Source organism: Monodelphis domestica, chromosome 4 (genome assembly GCF_027887165.1).
Source record: "Monodelphis domestica isolate mMonDom1 chromosome 4, mMonDom1.pri, whole genome shotgun sequence".
Classification (NCBI taxonomy): domain Eukaryota; kingdom Metazoa; phylum Chordata; class Mammalia; order Didelphimorphia; family Didelphidae; genus Monodelphis; species Monodelphis domestica.
In genome coordinates, this window is record NC_077230.1 from 447,281,855 (window position 1) to 447,299,138 (window position 17,284).

A 17,284-nucleotide genomic window follows, 5' to 3' on the forward strand; every position below is an offset into this window, starting at 1 on the left:
AGTTTTCCTAGGTGTGTGACCCTGGTTAAGTCATTTCACCCCAGTTACCTAGCCTTTACTGCTCTTCTACTTGGGAATCAATACTTAGTATTCATTCTAAGACCAAAGGCAATTTTTGTTTTTGTTTTTTAAGAGAGAGAACATGATGCCTGGAATCAAAGGATCAGAATTTGAATCTAGGTTCCACCATTAACTAAGCATCCCTCAAAAGTAAAGATGATCCCTCAGGGAGAAATCCTGCTCTACAATAGGCAATACAGGAGACATTTATTAAGTTCCTACTGTGTGCTAAGTGCTAGGGATATAAATGAGAAGGAAAGGCAGCTCCTGTCCTGAAGGAGCTTACAATGGGGAAGACAATATACAAGAGGAAGGTAAAAAGCAGGAGAAGGAAAGTACCCAGCCTAGAGGTAGGATGATGGTCCATTAGAATCCAGAGGGCAGCTGATGGAAGCTTTAAGAATAGTTTTTTGCTTCACCCACCAATCGGGGATAGAGGCTACTGAGGAAACTGTTGACAGGTGAGGTGTGAGTACCAAAGCGGAAGCAATCTCTCTGGCGATGAATTTCCTGATAATGAGCTTTGGGCTTAGAGGTGGAGGGGGAGTTCTCAGAGGGGAGGGAGGGAAAGCATATATGATGGTTGAATGGAATCCAAAGGTGCAGCCAATGAGAAATGGTTCTGATTCTCACTAATGGAGATGCCGATTGCTGGGATGGAAGTGATGACAGCTCTAAGAGAAACTAACAACTTCCTCCTAGTTCGTCATAAGTAGAAGTCCAGCATATGCTAGAATGCCCTCCTAGACTATGGGAAAGAAGATTTGAATTGGGTTCAAAGGAAGGCAGCTAGGTGGTGCAGTGGATAATGTGCTGGACCTGGAATCAGGAAGAGGTGAGTTCTCATCTAGCCTCAAATACTTTCTAGGTGTGTGACCCTGCACAAGTCACTTCACCTCTATTTGCCTTGGGTTTCTTATCTGTAAAATGGGGATAATATGAGTAGCCCCCTAAGCCTCAAGATCAAATGAGATAGTTATAAAGTGCTTTGTAAACCTTAAAGGACCTTGTAACTGCTAGCTTTTGTTACTATTTGTAGAATAGTAGTATAGTAGAATAGAATATTAATAGAATAGGTAGGAACTAAAAGAAATACAAGGAAATTCTTAAGAGACTCAGGAAGACAATTCTAATGAGAAAAGTGAGTACTTTAAAGAGACTAATATAGATGTAGCATGAACTCACAAACCAACTTAGTTTTGATTTGTTTTTTTAAAGCCGTGAACATGATTTCACATGTAAAATGTATAAGATTACTTACCATCTCAAGGGGAGAAGGGGGAGAGAGAGAAAGAGAATTCGAGACTCAATATTCTTTGGAAAATGTTGGAAATTGATTTGAGATGTAATTGGAGGAAAACTAAATTTTAAAAAGAAAAAATAAAGATACATATAGTAGATACAAAGGGAAATAACATGAATATGAGAACATGGCACGGTCTAAAAAATTGTGAAAGATATTAAAACTAAGAATGAGCTAAACTAGCAAAAAAAGCTAAAGACAGCAAAAGGGGATGGTTTTTTAAGCTTTATTGGGGGGAAAGGGCTTAAAAGAAGCCCTAGGACCACTACTTTTGGTGAATAAAGTGATAACTGATGTCAGGGGAGGAAAACTGTTTCTACATGTAATTGGAAAAAGCAATAAAAAAATGAGTTGGTAAAAAGAAAGAAAAATCAGAGCGAATGAAGATCTGCTAAAAATTTATTTTGTTTGATATCTCTTTTCTCAGCAAAGAGCATAATCTGCTGGAAAAGAGAACAAAAATGACTGAGGAGTTACTATTATAATAAAAAGATAGTAAGACTTCTCCTTGGGGAATTCCAAGCCACTTGGCCCAAATGATCTGCATCCTAGAGTAGTGGCTGTCAGAACTTACTTGGCCTCATTCAACACTTCTGATATATTACTGGATGCCACTGGACAAGTCATTTAATTTCTTAATGACACTCCACTCAGCATCTTTTCCCCTGCCTGGTTTTTTTTCAACTCTGTAGAACACGATGGCCCTGCCAGGTTAAGCTCATCATCTCTGATTTCATTACTATGTTACTAACTCTTAAATTGTCACCTTCCTCAGCCTCTTCTCCTCTCTGATTGGAAGATGGAGAATCAAATTCCTCCTAGTGCCTTCCTTTGTCAAGGGCAGGAGTTGAATTTGGGGACTCACTCCACTGTATCGGCTGCTCTGTTTTTTTCTATTCCATGGAACAAGATGCCCCCACAGTGGGTAGTCCCAGGTGCCCCCTACTTCTTCTCCCTTTCCTACTTCCTCTTATATGTTGACTCCCCCTCCCAACCTGGTCATTATATTGTAAATTCCTTGAGGACAGGGACAGTGTTTTTATTATCCCCAGTGCTTAGCTCAGTGCCTGAGTCATAGTATCATAAGATTAATAAATGGGAATTGACAGAGGAAACCCTCTAAGACTAGGAATTTGCAAATCTGCATTGGTAGAGGGAGTTTCTTTACTGGGAGTTCTTTTCACCAGTGGAATTGCAAGTCTAGACCAAAAATACTGAACATCTAGAAAAGGAGATGATAATCACAATAACAATGTAATTTCATTAAGAAAAGGTTATGTTCATGGGGGAAAAAATGTCAAATCCTAGAAGAAAAATGAATACAAATAAGGGGAATGGAATTATAATCTAGAATGTCATAAAGGTAGTGAGTTGAATAACATGGCAGTCCATTGGCTCCCACTTTCTAGATACGATGGTAGAAGGCTTCCCTACCACTATTGTTTATGAACCTTACACAACTGCCTACAGAATTGAGAGGTGTCCACCCTAGACCAAACCCATAGACATGTTGATTATCTGAACTCATTCCTCACTGATTGCCCAACTCTCACCCCATCACATCCTCCCCATCTCCCTGTCTCTGAACTCCCAAGCCATCTTTATTCAAACTTCATTTTCTATCCCGCACTCCTGCTCTCTAATTTAGATCCCCCCAACTTAAGTTTCCCCCTCCCCAACATCTGACTCTAAAGCTAACCCCCCTTCCACTGTTCTCTTTGGAAGTGTTCCATAGGTAACAAACTTGCTTTCATCTTAAATTTTCCTTTTCTGATCCTTCCATTTTCTTGCATTCACTAAAACCTGGTTGACATTGGAAATTGGTTTGAATTGAATCTACTCTTTCCAGTATTGGTTGCACATTCATACAACTGCCTTCCTCTTCCCTGCCTTGTCTGTGTTAGGTAGTTGGAACAGTCCTTGCTCTCTGTGACCAATTCTAAACTCTCAGCTTTCATCATTCAGGAACCTCCCTAAGCTTTGCTATTCACTCAATCCATTTTTGCCTCCTAATCCAGACTCTGGTAGCTGTTGTCTACTAACCTCCAGGACACACACTGTTCTTTCTTCAAAGAGTTTAGTACCTAGGTCAGTTTTTCCTCCAATTCCTGCCCTTTTACTGGAACACTTCAACATACATATTGATACTGACAAATTGTCCAGGTCCACTCTTTTCACTATCGCCACCTAACCACTTAAACTCAAGTGGCTCTCGTTTACTTCCAAAATTAAGTATGGTGTTCCAATTGATGTGAGCTGAAAAGTCCCATAAACCCTGCCAAGTATCTTACACAGTCAAAAGAACACAGAAACAAAAATTGGTTGATTAGAATGGGGTCACCTTTCAGATAAGGCATATGAGTTACTTAGACTGATAATTATGAGAAAACTCACATTAGTAGGGTCTCTGGACAGCAAATACAGGGGTTCAGTTTCCCAGGCACACAGGTCCTAGGTTCAGACAATGCTCAGTTTCCACAATCACTGTTTTCCTTTGCAGTCAGCTCAGAATAAGGCAAATGTGACCCAAAGTTGCCCAGGGCATTTACCATATTATTTACATCCCATTTACACTGGGGTTTGCTCCCTCTCGGTGGACAAACATTGAATCATGAGTAAAGCCCTGCAGGTCAAAGTGGACCATGGGTAAAGTGATGTCCAGTCCCTGGAGACACAGGGCAACAACTGCCTAAACAAATGACCCCTTCCTTAGTAACATCCAGATAAAAGGCATCTTGAGAGCCCCTACCCACCTTTCATTCTTACTTTTTACTCTTTCTTACCACCGCCTTACCTTACCTTAATTACATACTATACTAGTTATTCTGGTACTCTGTTCTCTTAAAATAAAGCTTGTTTCCTCAAAATGGAATCAGTTAGGGTCATCAATCAAATCACTGACTCTAAGTGTCCAATACCAACATGTTTAAAGAAGTGACATAGATATGTACAACCAAGAGCTGTTCCCCAATAGATAAAGTGTCAAAGGATATTAGCAAAATTTTAAGACTTGCTGACTGTTAATCATAGGAAAGTGCCACGGGCAAAGTCCACCCTTGCTTGCGACTCCAGGGTTTCCCAACAGGTGGTGAATGATCAGTCAAAATAAATAACAAATGGAAGACAGCTTAATCATTACAGCCATGAGATTGCTTTGCATCTGATAGCTGCTCTGTCATCCCCATGCCTGGTTTTTATTTTTATGCCCATTTTCTTGGCATGCAGATACACATAATCAAAGAGAGATTAATTGGAAAAGTGATACATCAACTTTTAACAAATCACTTGATTAACATTCTGTATTGTAATTACAGACAGAATAAAGGTTGCGCACAAGATAAATGATTTTGTCACAGGTGGCTTAATTTTCTCATTACCCTGTGAGAAGTTTTGAGCTTATAAACAATCAAGGAAAATTACTTATTGCTTTTAATAAAATGGAATAATTAATCAGCAGTTCTTAAAAGACAATTCAACAATCATATCATTGAGGATGAGGAGTACTGGGAACACAATTCAAATTTAATATTAGACTGGTCATTTCTCAGGGTTCTTACTAGAGAGTTCCTGAGTTACTGATTTGTGTAATCGAGACACTGAGGCATATTGAAGCTTGATGTACTTGTACTTATTGTATGGGCCTCTGTGATTGATTTGTGTGCTGGCTTCATGAGAAGAGGCTTCTGTGAGTGGGAAAGTTTTGGGCTTGGCCTGTAGCTGTGATTTTGCTGGGAATTATGTACCTAAGTAAAGGTTAACCCATGATAGTCTTTTGGGGATTGGGTTTGAGGGTCTGATCTTTTTGGTGATATTTTGGGGAATTAGGGTATAGGTGTTTTCTTTTTGAGACTAGGGGGAATAATAATCATGTCAATTCATAGGTAAGGGGCATTGATGAAAGAGGTCATGTAAAAGGGGGACTGGGTGGGCAATCACATCTTGCCAAAGACCACTCTGTGGTCTCCTCAGCTATCACATGTGACTCTGTCAAGGCATCGTGGCCTGATGGCTCCCAGCAGGAAAAACTGGTCCAAATCACTAATAGTATAAAATCAAATCATAAAATTTCACATCAGCACCTAGTAAACTTTTGTTTACTTATTACATGATATAATGATGTTCCATCACTGATAAAAGTAATGCAAGATGGTAAGAGTCCATATCAGAGGGTCCAAAGAAAGACATTCCCAATACAAAGTGGCTGCAATGCTGGCATCGTTTAATCTATTCTGGAAAATAATTTAGAATTGTGCTTTTAAAAGCATGATTACAATGTCTGTACCCTTTAAAGACCCAGAGATCTTGCTGCTGAGCATATGTCCCAAAGTTGTTGAAGATAGAAACAAGAGTCCCCCACACCTTAAATATGTGTAGCAGAACCCTTTGTAGTAGCAAAACACTGAAAGCAAACTGAAGGAGTAATTGAGGGTTAGTCTGGTAATAAAAAGAGAAAGAGAAAGAATGGAGACCTCTCCTCTCAAGGCAGGGTCCAGGTGAGACAGCTGCTGTTTAACTTGGCCAAGGGACAGGAGAGGGGGAGTGAGTCTAGTTCCCCCCTTCAGCCTCCCCTCAGCTATGGTTGCTCACCCAAACTACCTCTTGACTTCTCTCTAATACTATGATGGATAGAACTTCCTTCCTCAGAGAGAGAGAAGTTACTTTTCCCCTCAAGCTGGATCTGTTTCCCCACTCATACTAGAATCAGTTGGGGAAGACAACAACTTCATTCTAACTAATCAAGTGAGGATAACACAGGGAAATGGCTGCAGGGTTTGTGAGAAAAGAGGGGGCAAGGGGGCCCTATTCTAGTTATCTCTTCCTCCCTCCTCAAGTTGGGGAACCCAGGACTTGGCAGCCTTGGGCCCCTAAGAGATTCAGGCTTGGATGGCCCTGGTCTTAGTCCCCTGGGCACCGTCCAGACCCAGGGCACCAGGAACTGTGAGATGATCTTGTCAACGTCTTTGTGTCTTTTCAAGCTGGCCACTTCAGCTGGGAATTGGGCTGGGGGAAGGGTGTCCAGGCACCATGAGAAAGATGTAAGACTTCTCTCAGGAGCAAGTCTTGACCAGACCTTTTCCTCAGGATTGAGAGAACTAACTGTCTCTTCCTTAGAATCTCCTCCTCTCTCAAGATTCCTCTTCTGGGGCTCCTCCTCCCCCATTGTGGCTGAGGCTCCAGCAATTTCCCAGACTGTAACTCCAGTTCTTGAATTTGAAACCTCTATCACAAAGGCTCATTGATTCGATGATAATAACAGCACCTACCTGGCAGGATCACTGTGAGAATCAAGTGAGATAATATCGATAAAGAACTTAATCATGGTGCCTGGTACACAGTAGGCACTGTATAAATGCTTATCCCTCCCTACTCAACTCAAACATTTTATAGACCAGGAATTTGGAATTCAAGGAGATGGTGACTTACACAAGCTACCCAAATAGTGTCCAAGGTGGGACAGAAAACCAAGACCTCTGCTTCTAGAGGCAGAGTTTTTTCCCTGTATCACACTACCCCCCCCCATAATAATGCTCATGTTCAAATGTCCCTCAAAAGGCAGAAAGAAACCACTGAGGAACATTGCCATCATCAACCAACCAACAAGGCTTTATTAAGCAGCTACTAGGTGTCAAGCTAGAGATGTAGAGACAAAAATAAACAGATCCAGAGCAGGTTAGGGAAAGGCTCAACTCTGGTGCAGCTGCCAGATGGTTCCTGCATTGCAGGAAGAATTGGCTCACTGGTTGGAGAGGAGGAAGAAGGGAGAAAGCTCCAGAGGATAAACTCTAGAATTCCTGCCTGGAGGTGAGAGGTAGGGCACCCGGGATCAGGACCAAGAGAGGGAGAAGCTGTGGTTAAGGTGAATAGGGGAAGCATCTTCCCAGACTGATATTACTACTTTATTTTCCAACCTGGGACAGAAGCCTCATGAATGGCTGCTATAAACCAGACAAGAGAATCATAAGCTCCTTTATCAAGTGTATCCAAAACAATTGAAGAATTGGGAAATTGTAGTGCAATGTGTAAAAGCAAGGGTTAGGGCAATGTTATTAAGACTGTGGTCTGTATAGTGCAGTTGAATAGTAAAATGGCAGCAGAGTTAATCATAAGAACATTCCAGAACTAGCTGTCCTTCTGGAAGTACAGAGCTAGCTATTTTTCCTCAGCTCTTCAAAAGAACCTTCTGAATTTTTTAGGGAGCCTTGACCACTTAACATGGACTTTGTCGGTCTTCCTGGCACTCTTCTGCATGCATCTTCCTGCTGTGTCCAGAGAGCAAAGTTTCTAGTTCATCCATAGTGTGGATGAAATTAACTGAATTGGGGAGAAGGGAAAGACTTCCCTCCCCTGTTCTCTCCTCTCTTAGCTGACCTCCAAGAAACAGGTCTGGGGTCACTGTTCTGTGTATGTCATCAATTTTGGTTGCCATGGTGATCTCCACTCAACTGGGAGTTGTAGCCATGACAACCTTAGAGCCAAGATTCCTGAAGGGATGGTGCAGCCAGCTAGCCTAGCCAAGCTGAGAGAATCCAGGGCAACTCTTCCCTCCTACCCTAGGGGATTTTGCACTTAGAACTGGGACTGGGTGCTCTAGAGGAACGGAACTAAGCCAATTCTTTTCTACTTCCCAGAGACTCAAGGGATGCAAAGTGGAAGAGATATTATGTCCCCCACATTTGGAGGAATTCATTTGCATATTCATTATTATGCTCTTTGAAGCAAATTTTCTTTTGTAAATGAAAAACAAAAAGATAGACTGTCCCTGGTCCTTCTTCTTGTCTTACTCAGCCCCCAAACAGTCCATGATCAGTCTGGAAGCAATGTTCAAATTATAAGACAAAATAGGGGCTCTTAGTTAAAGGCAACAACTATCCTGGAACCTAATTTCAATTTTATGAATGCTACACAAATTCTTTAGGACTTCAAGTGGAGGGTTCAGAATCATTTGGTGGTGATAGGGAGGGGCAGGGGACAAGAATTGCATCCCGATGTGCCTTCCCTAAATCTGTTGTTAATCCATCATTTTCAAAGACTAATGGCATCCCATCCTAGGAGATAGTTTTGCCCAGATGTGGCCAACATGCATGCTAATAGCTTCTTGGAGCCCCAGGTGAGAGTTGGATTGGAAGACAGATGGACACTAGAGATGAGTGAGCAATCCTGAAAAGGTCTTGGCAAGCCCTCTCACCAGAAATTCTAGCCTTCCCTGAAAACCCCATACACCCTACCTTTCCTAAAGCAGTCAAGGAATAAATGATGCCTCTTTTATGGTAGACTTTTACAAGTGGGACTTCCCAACTAGGCTTGAACTAGGGGGCCGGGCCAACCTGGAAGCTTTTTTTTTTTGTTCTATTTATTCCTACTACTTTTAGGATATGAATAAGAATAATTTGAAATGAATGTAAACTTGTAGTGGATCCAGTTGGCCCAAGTTGTTATGATTTACTTTGGCTACATTCATCAGCAAATGAGTCTGAAGCAGAGATCAGCAAAATGGTAAGGTTAGACCAGATTTGAGGTCTGGCAAGGCATTGGTGGCTATAGTGCAAGGGGCCAAGAGATTCCATGGTAAAATTAAATTTAAATTGGATATATTATAGGGTCAAGATTGCAAAGGTAAGAAAGGGAAGCCAGAAAGGGAGTGAGGAAGGGGGAGAGCAGTGAGGGGTTGAAGTTACTGGAAATTGAAGTGAGAAGAAAAACCAAGTTCTGCCAAAATTGAGCCATGGTAGAAGTAGAATAACAGCAAGTTGTACCCTGGGTCATGGAGGTAGAGCAGCTCTATGAGTGACAATGAGATCAAGAGCATGACTTTGATATGAGAGCCTGAGGTGGAAGGAAGCCATAGACAATAAGAGTCTAAGAGATTGAGTCAGCAGGTCAGGCTCTAGGTCCTTATTGTAAGGATAATTTTATAGATGTGACTTAAAATCTAAATTAATTTGGTCACCAGGGAAAATCCCAAATAATAAATACCCAAGACAGCTGGAAATTATGGTGATTTTAATTAATATAGAGAGAAGAGAGAAGGAGAAGAGAGAGGGAGAGGAAAGAGTTAATCTAAACTGCTCAGGCTCAGGCTGAGCCTGGCAGGAGTTAAAGGCCTTGGCCAAAGTGGCCTCTCTGAGCCTAAGGGAAAAAGGAAGTCAGTCTTATATCTCAAGGAAGCTGTCTGAGTGAGCTCCTCCAGGCTGAGTTCTGAATATAGAACTGCCCATATATTCAAATTTCCGAATGTCCAAATGTCCGAATCTCAACTTTTCATCCTCTTTTATAGACCTTTCACTCTTCTGTCTCCTCCTCTAAATTTTCACGTCTACCAATCACAGCAGATGCTTTTCTCCAGGACTGCCCATTCTTTAGTTCTCACTGTCTCTGGTTAGATTGTATCTTTTGAGCTACTTCATACTTCTTTGTTAAATTCATCCTTTATTAGTTACTTGACCTTTTTGTGATTAATTTAACCTTTATAGTTACTTAACACCTTTTTGTATTAAGATCTAAAAATAGACTTAGCTTAACAATTCTAGTTTTACTATAAGGTGAGAACTAAGTACCTTCATTGTTCAATCAGGAGATTACAACTTTATCTCCCCCTAAAGTACTGTCTAAGTAGGGTGAAATAATTTTAAAGTTCACATCATCAACGAGGGGATGCCCATCAATTGGGGAACGGCTGAGCAAATTGTGGTATATGTTGGTGATGGAATACTATTGTGCTAAAAGGAATAATAAAGTGGAGAAGTTCTATGGAGGCTGGAACGACCTCCAGGAAGTGATGCAGAGCGAGAGGAGCAGAACCAGGAGAACATTGTACACAGAGACTGATACACTGTGGTATAATCGAACGTAATGGACTTCTCCATTAGTGGCGGTGTAATGTCCCTGAACAATTTGCAGGGATCTAGGAGGAAAAAACACCATTTATAAGCAGAGGATAAACTGTGGGAGTAGAAACACCGAGGAAAAGCAACTGCCTGAATACAGCGGTTGAGGGGACATGACAGAGGAGAGACTAAATGAACACTCTAATGCAAATATTATCAACATAGCAATGAGTTCAAATCAAGAAAACATGTAATGCCCAGTGGGTTTACGTGTCGGCTATGGGGGGTGGGGGGGAGGAAAAGAAAATGATCTATGTCTTTAATGAATAATGCTTGGAAATGATCAAATAAAATATTTTTTTAAAAAAAGTTCACATCATCACCTCTCACTTGGACTATAGTAGCTTTCCAATGGATTTTAAGTTTCTGCTTGTTCTAATCCATCCTTCACCCAGCTACCAAAGTGATTTATATAAAATGAATGTCTGACAATGTCACCCCTCCTTGTACTTGACGAACTCCAGTGGCTCCCTATTATCTCTGGAATTAAAAACAAACACCTTCATTGGGCATTTAATGCTTTTCACAAGACAGCCACCTTCACTTCATTGCAGAGATGGACAATTCTACGAGTGTAGAATTACTACTTGTAGAATCAAACTTTTTCACTATGTTGGTTACTGTGTTGGTTAAGTTGGCTATTTTTTTTTTATTCCTTCTATTCTTTATTGTAAGGAATAGCTAGAAATTAGAAGGAAAAGGAAGAGAAGCATCAAGAAATGTAGGTGATATAAAAATAAAAAATATGAATAAAAACATATTTTAAAGCACAGCAGTTGTCCACACCCTGGACTTTCCCCCATCTTTCTAATTGGCTTATCCAGTGCTCTCTACTATAAACTTTACAATCTAGCTCCATTGGCCAACTCCCGTTACTCCCACATGATCCTCCATCTGCCATCTATGTTGGTAGTGGTTTCCTCTCATACCTAGAATTCTCTCTTCATCCTTTTAGAAACCTTGCCTTACCTTGATCAATCACACATATAAAACCCAGTGGATTTGCTCATTGGCTAAAGGAGGAGGGTGGGAGGATGAGAGAGAAAGAACATGAATCATGTAACCATGGGAAAATATTCTAAATTAATTAAATAAAATTTCTCAAATAAAACAAAAGAAAGAAACCTTCCTTCAAGATTTAGCTCAGTCTTCTTATCACCCACTGCAGGAGGCTATCTCCCTCCTCCCAACTGCTTGGGTCTTCCCCTCTAAGACCTCTCATCAATTCCAAATGTGTCCTGTATGCTCTTTTTAATGTTCGTGTCTCTCCAATTAGAATGTGAGCTCCTTGAGGGTAGGGACTTTGTCTTTTTTGTGTCAATATCCCTGATGTTTACCATAGTCCCTACACATGAAAAGCACTTAATAAATCCTTTTTCATTCATCTGAGAACTCAAACAAGGTAAAATCCTTAGGAATTAGCACTGGAGAACATTCACCTTTAAAGGACTCCCTGAGCACTCCTCCTTCACCAGGCTCTCAGCTTTTTCCAGGGATATACAAACTGACCAAACCCAAAGGAGGAGGATAGTACTGGGGCCCAGCATGAATGAAGGAGCCAGACCCAAAGAAAAGGAGACATTCTTGTTCCTTCAGAGGCTGCTCAGGGCAGGCATACAAGTCAGTGAACCCCAATTCCCCCCAGTGCAACCTCCTCACTGAGATGTGTCCACCAGCAAAGGGGGAGGAATAAAAAAGGAAATGATGAGGGGAATAAAATTTAATAGGTCAAAATATTAAATATTGCAAGAGAAAACAAACTCAATAAAAACTCAGTGTACAAGCAGACAAATAAACAGAAAATCCTAAAACTAGAATGAGGGATGGACATTAAATCTTCCAAGTGACTACGAAACTACTTTAAATTTTCAAGAAAAAGGAAAGGTTTTGTTTTTCTCACCTTATAAATAGGTGGAGAGAATATAGAACTGAAAATGAAATGAAATTGAATTTTTTTTTAAATTGGAAAAACTTACAAATTCTGATCCAGATAATGTGTAATCATGATTCCAAAGGACTGATGAGGAAGAATGATGCCCACCTGACAGGGTACTGATGGTTTAATATGCAGGATGAGACACATTTTTGGAGATGGCCAATGTGGGAATTTGTTTTATTTACTATGCTTATTTATTTATTTGTTTGTTTATTTACTTTTAAACGTTATTTTATTTGGTCATTTTTAAACATTATTCATTGGAAACAAAGATCATTTTCTTTTCCTCCCCGGCCCCCCTCCCATAGCAGATGCATGATTCCACTGGTTATCACATGTGTCCTTGATCTGAACCCATTTCCATGTTATTGGTATTTGCATTAGAGTGTTCATTTATAGGCTCTCCTCAATCATATCCCCTCAACCCCTATAGTCAAGCAGTTGCCTTTTCTGGGTGGGTGTTTTTACTCCCACAGTTTGTCCTCTGTTTATGGATAGTGTTTTTTCTCCTAGATCCCTGCAGATTGTTCAGGGACATTGCATTGACACTAATGGAGAAGTCCATTACGTTCTCTTGTACCACAGTGTATCAGTCTCTGTGTACATTGTTTTCCTGGTTCTGCTCCTTTCGCTCTGCATCACTTACTTCCTGGAGATTATTCCAGTCTCCATGGAATTCCTCCACTTTATTATTCCTTTTAGCACAGTAGTATTCCATCACCAACAGATACCACAATTTGTTCTGCCATTCCCCAATTGAAGGGCATCCCCTCGTTTTCCAATTTTTGGCCACCACAAAGAGCACAGCTATGAATACTCTTGTACAAGTCTTTTTCCTTATTATCTCTTTGGGGTACAGACCCAGCAGTGCTATGGCTGGATCAAAGGGCAGACAGTCCTTTATCGCCTTTTGGGCATAGTTCCAAATTGCCCTCCAGAATGGCTGGATCAATTCACAACTCCACCAGCAATGAATTAATGTCCCTACTTTGCCACATTCCCTCCAGCACTCATTACTCTCCTTTGCTATCATGTTAGCCAATCTGCTAGGTGTGAGGTGGTACCTCAGAGTTGTTTTGATTTGCATCTCTCTGATTATAAGAGATTTAGAAATCTTTTTCATGTGCTTATTAATAGTTTTGATTTCTTTAAATAAAAATTGCCTATTTGTGTCCCTAGCCCATTTATCAATTGGGGAATGGCTTGATTTTTTGTGCAATTGATTTAGCTCTTTGTAAATTTGAGTAATTAAACCTTTGTCAGAGGTTTTTATGAAGATTGTTTCCCAATTTGTTGCTTCCCTTCTGATTTTAGTTACGTTGGTTTTGTTTGTATAAAAACTTTTTAATTTGATGTAGTCAAAATTATTTATTTTACATTTTGTGATTTTTTTTCTAAGTCTTGCTTGGTTTTAAAATCTTTCCCTTCCCAAAGGTCTGACATGTATACTATTCTGTGTTCGCCTAATTTACTTATAGTTATATTAAGAATAACCCAGTCATAGGCAAGAAAGTCATTTTAAGTCACAACCTTGTATCTTTTTGTGTTCTTCGGCTCTAAAAAGTCACTAAAGTGAACTATGTTCATAAAGAATACCTAAATGTTTTACTAAACAAATTTTGAGATCTCATAATTTAAGTGTTATTTCAAATCCTAAATTTATGCCAACCAATTATCACCAAATGGCAGCTAATGTGCATACAGGTGGGAGGGGTGTATGTAAAGAGGAACATAGTTCTTTTTCTCTCTTAAAAATACCAAAACAATATTTTTATAGTTTACTGCAAAATCTGAGATCTTGACTCTAGGATTTAATAATTTACAAGTCTTTATGAAGTTTCTCCTATATTATTATACCTAACAGTTAATTTCTAGGATCTGATATGGGTTAAACTATAATCCACAAATTTTTCCTGTTTTTTATATGAATTCCTTCATGTTTCCTAAGAATAAGCACATGTTGAAGACTTTCAACTGTAAAAATTAAAATTAATCTCAAATAATAAAAATATTATATTTTTGAAGATTGATTAATGATCATTAGAAATCAAGGAATAAAGATGATACAAAACAAAGACCACGTATCCATGGCTCCCATTTAAAATCCCCACTCTTTCCACCACCACCAGGCTCACTGCAAGCAAAAGAGGCCAGGACCCTCCATATCACTGCCTAATATCCCTTGTCTATAAGAAATACAAAATGACAAGAAGTCAGTGGGCTCCCAGGAAATGTAGTTATTTTTTAGGGTAACAGATTTTTAATTATACATTCCCCCTGATGATCAATTTGGGGGGCTAGTCTCCCCAATTTGATCACTTAACATAATCAACTTTTAAATTACAGTAATCTGGGAATAAAAGGGAAAAGAACAAAACCATGATTGCTAGGTACATTGATAAAAAGCCAGTTGGGGGCAGTCCCCTTAGGCATAAGAGTACATACAAAACAAATGCATTCAACCATACACAGTTCAAATCACCACCTCCCAAAGTTCACTCTGGATTTTCTGGTGGAGTGTGTGGTCTGTGGAGGCATCTTCACGATGTGTTCTCCAAATCGTTCATTTTCTGGATTTGGAGAGGTAGCATGTTTCCTAACCTAAAATTACTCTCAAAAGAATTTAAACTTTGTATTTTAAAATAATTATACATTACGCCCCTGAAGATGGTATTGAAAAACACAGGGATTACTTAGGGATGCAAGGCTGAGTTATGAGGTATATGAATCAATTGGCAAGAGAAATCAAAAACACCAAAAAAAATCCAAAAAAAAGAGAAAAGATAACTTCTGTATGAAATATAGACTATCAAAGTCTTATGTGAAAAAATTCTAAGTAAAGGAAAATAAACCTATAAGAGGTCCTTGAATCAGGGCACAATTAAGGTAATTTCTTATCCCACAATTCTGTAGGACAAATGCAGTAATATTTCACTTACCCATTTGCAGCCAACACTACAGGAAGTTGCCATACTATAAGAGAGAAAAAAGGACTAGATTTTTGTGTGATAGGGAATTGTCATTCCCTGGTCTGTTTTTACCTTTACTCTGAGGGATAGGAGGAGCCAAGATGATAGCCAAACTTTGGTACTTATCTGTGAGTATTTCACAAAGAGTGTGGATTCATGGCATCCTGCGTCTTAACATTTGTCAAGCACCGCAACCTCGAGTCTCCTACTAGGTATAAGTCCTTTCATTTTGGCTTAGAAGTTCATCAATCCTACCTGTATTGGTTTGGTCCTTTTTGACCTTGTACTTCTTGGCACTGTATAATGGCTCTTTTTGTATTCCCTTCTCCTGGAATCAGACAAAATCATTAAGCAAAGTCCCATAACATTTATCAATAAATGGCAGGTTTCCATAGTCTAAAGTTTTGGGGTATATATTACTATTATAGCAAATATATTTTTTTTAATTTACATTACTGTAAAATCAAAAAAGTTAAAGGAAATCTCAATACTGGTGACATGTAAAAATTTTTTTAATTGAAATACTATATTGCACATGCAAGCAAAAAAAAATAATAAAAATTTTAAATTGAAATAATTAACAACTTTAGCAAAGTTGCAGGATACAAAATAAACCCACATAAGTCATCAGCATTTCTATATATTTCCAACACAGCTCAGCAGCAAGAACTAGAAAGAGAAATCCAATTCAAAATCACCTTAGACAAAATAAAATACTTAGGAATCTATCTGCCAAGACAAACACAGGAACTATATGAACACAACTACAAAACACTCTCCACACAACTAAAACTAGACTTGAACAATTGGGAAAACATTAACTGTTCATGGGTAGGATGAGCCAATATAATAAAAATGACCATCCTACCCAAACTCATTTATCTATTTAGTGCCATACCCATTGAACTTCCAAAAACTTTTTTTACTGATTTAGAAAAAATAATAACAAAGTTCATTTGGAAGAACAAAGGATCAAAGATATGCAGGGAAACAATGAAAAAAAAAAATACAAAGGAAGGGGGCCTTGCAGTCCCAGATCTCAGACTATATTATAAAGCAGTGGTCATCAAAACAATTTGGTACTAGCTAAGAGACATAAAGGAGGATCAGTGGAATAGACTCGGGGTAAGTGACCTCAGCAGGACAGTATACGACAAACCCAGAAAACCCAGCTTTTGGGACAAAAATACACTATTTCATAAAAACTGCTGGGGAAATTGGAGGACAGTGTGGGAAAGATTAGGTTTAGATCAACACCTCACACCCTACACCAAGATAAATTCAAAATGGGTGAATGACTTGAACATAAAGAAGGAAACGATAAGAAAATTAGGCAAACACAGAATAGTATACATGTCAGACCTTTGGGAAAGGAAAGATTTTAAAACCAAGCAAGACTTAGAAAGAGTCACAAAATGCAAAATAAATAATTTGGAATACATCAAATTAAAAAGGTTTTGTACAAACAAAACCAATGTAACTAAAATCAGAAGGAAATCAACAAATTGGGAAGCAATCTTCATAAAAACCTCTGACAAAGGTTTAACTACTCAAATTTACAAAGAACTAAATCAATTGTACAAAAAATCAAGCCATTCTCCAATTGATAAATGGGCAAGGGACATGAACAGGCAGTTCTCAATCAAAGAAATCAAAACTATTAATAAGCACATGAAAAAGTGTTCTACATCTCTTATAATCAGAGAGATGCAAATCAAAACAACTCTGAGGTATCACCTCACACCTAGCAGATTGGCTAACATGACAGCTATGGAAAGTAATGAATGCTGGAGGGGATGTGGCAAAGTAGGGACACTAATTCATTGCTGGTGGAGTTGTGAACTGATCCAACCATTCTGGAGGGCAATTTGGAACTATGCCCAAAGGGCAATAAAAGACTGTCTGCCCTTTGATCCAGCCATAGCACTGCTGGGTTTGTACCCCAGAGATAATAAGGAAAAAGACTTGTACTAGAATATTCATAGCTGCGCTCTTTGTGGTGGCCAAAAATTGGAAAACGAGGGGATGCCCTTCAATTGGGGAATGGCTGAACAAAATGTGGTATATGTTGGTGATGGAATACTACTGTGCTAAAAGAAATAATAAAGTGGAGGAATTCCATGGAGTCTGG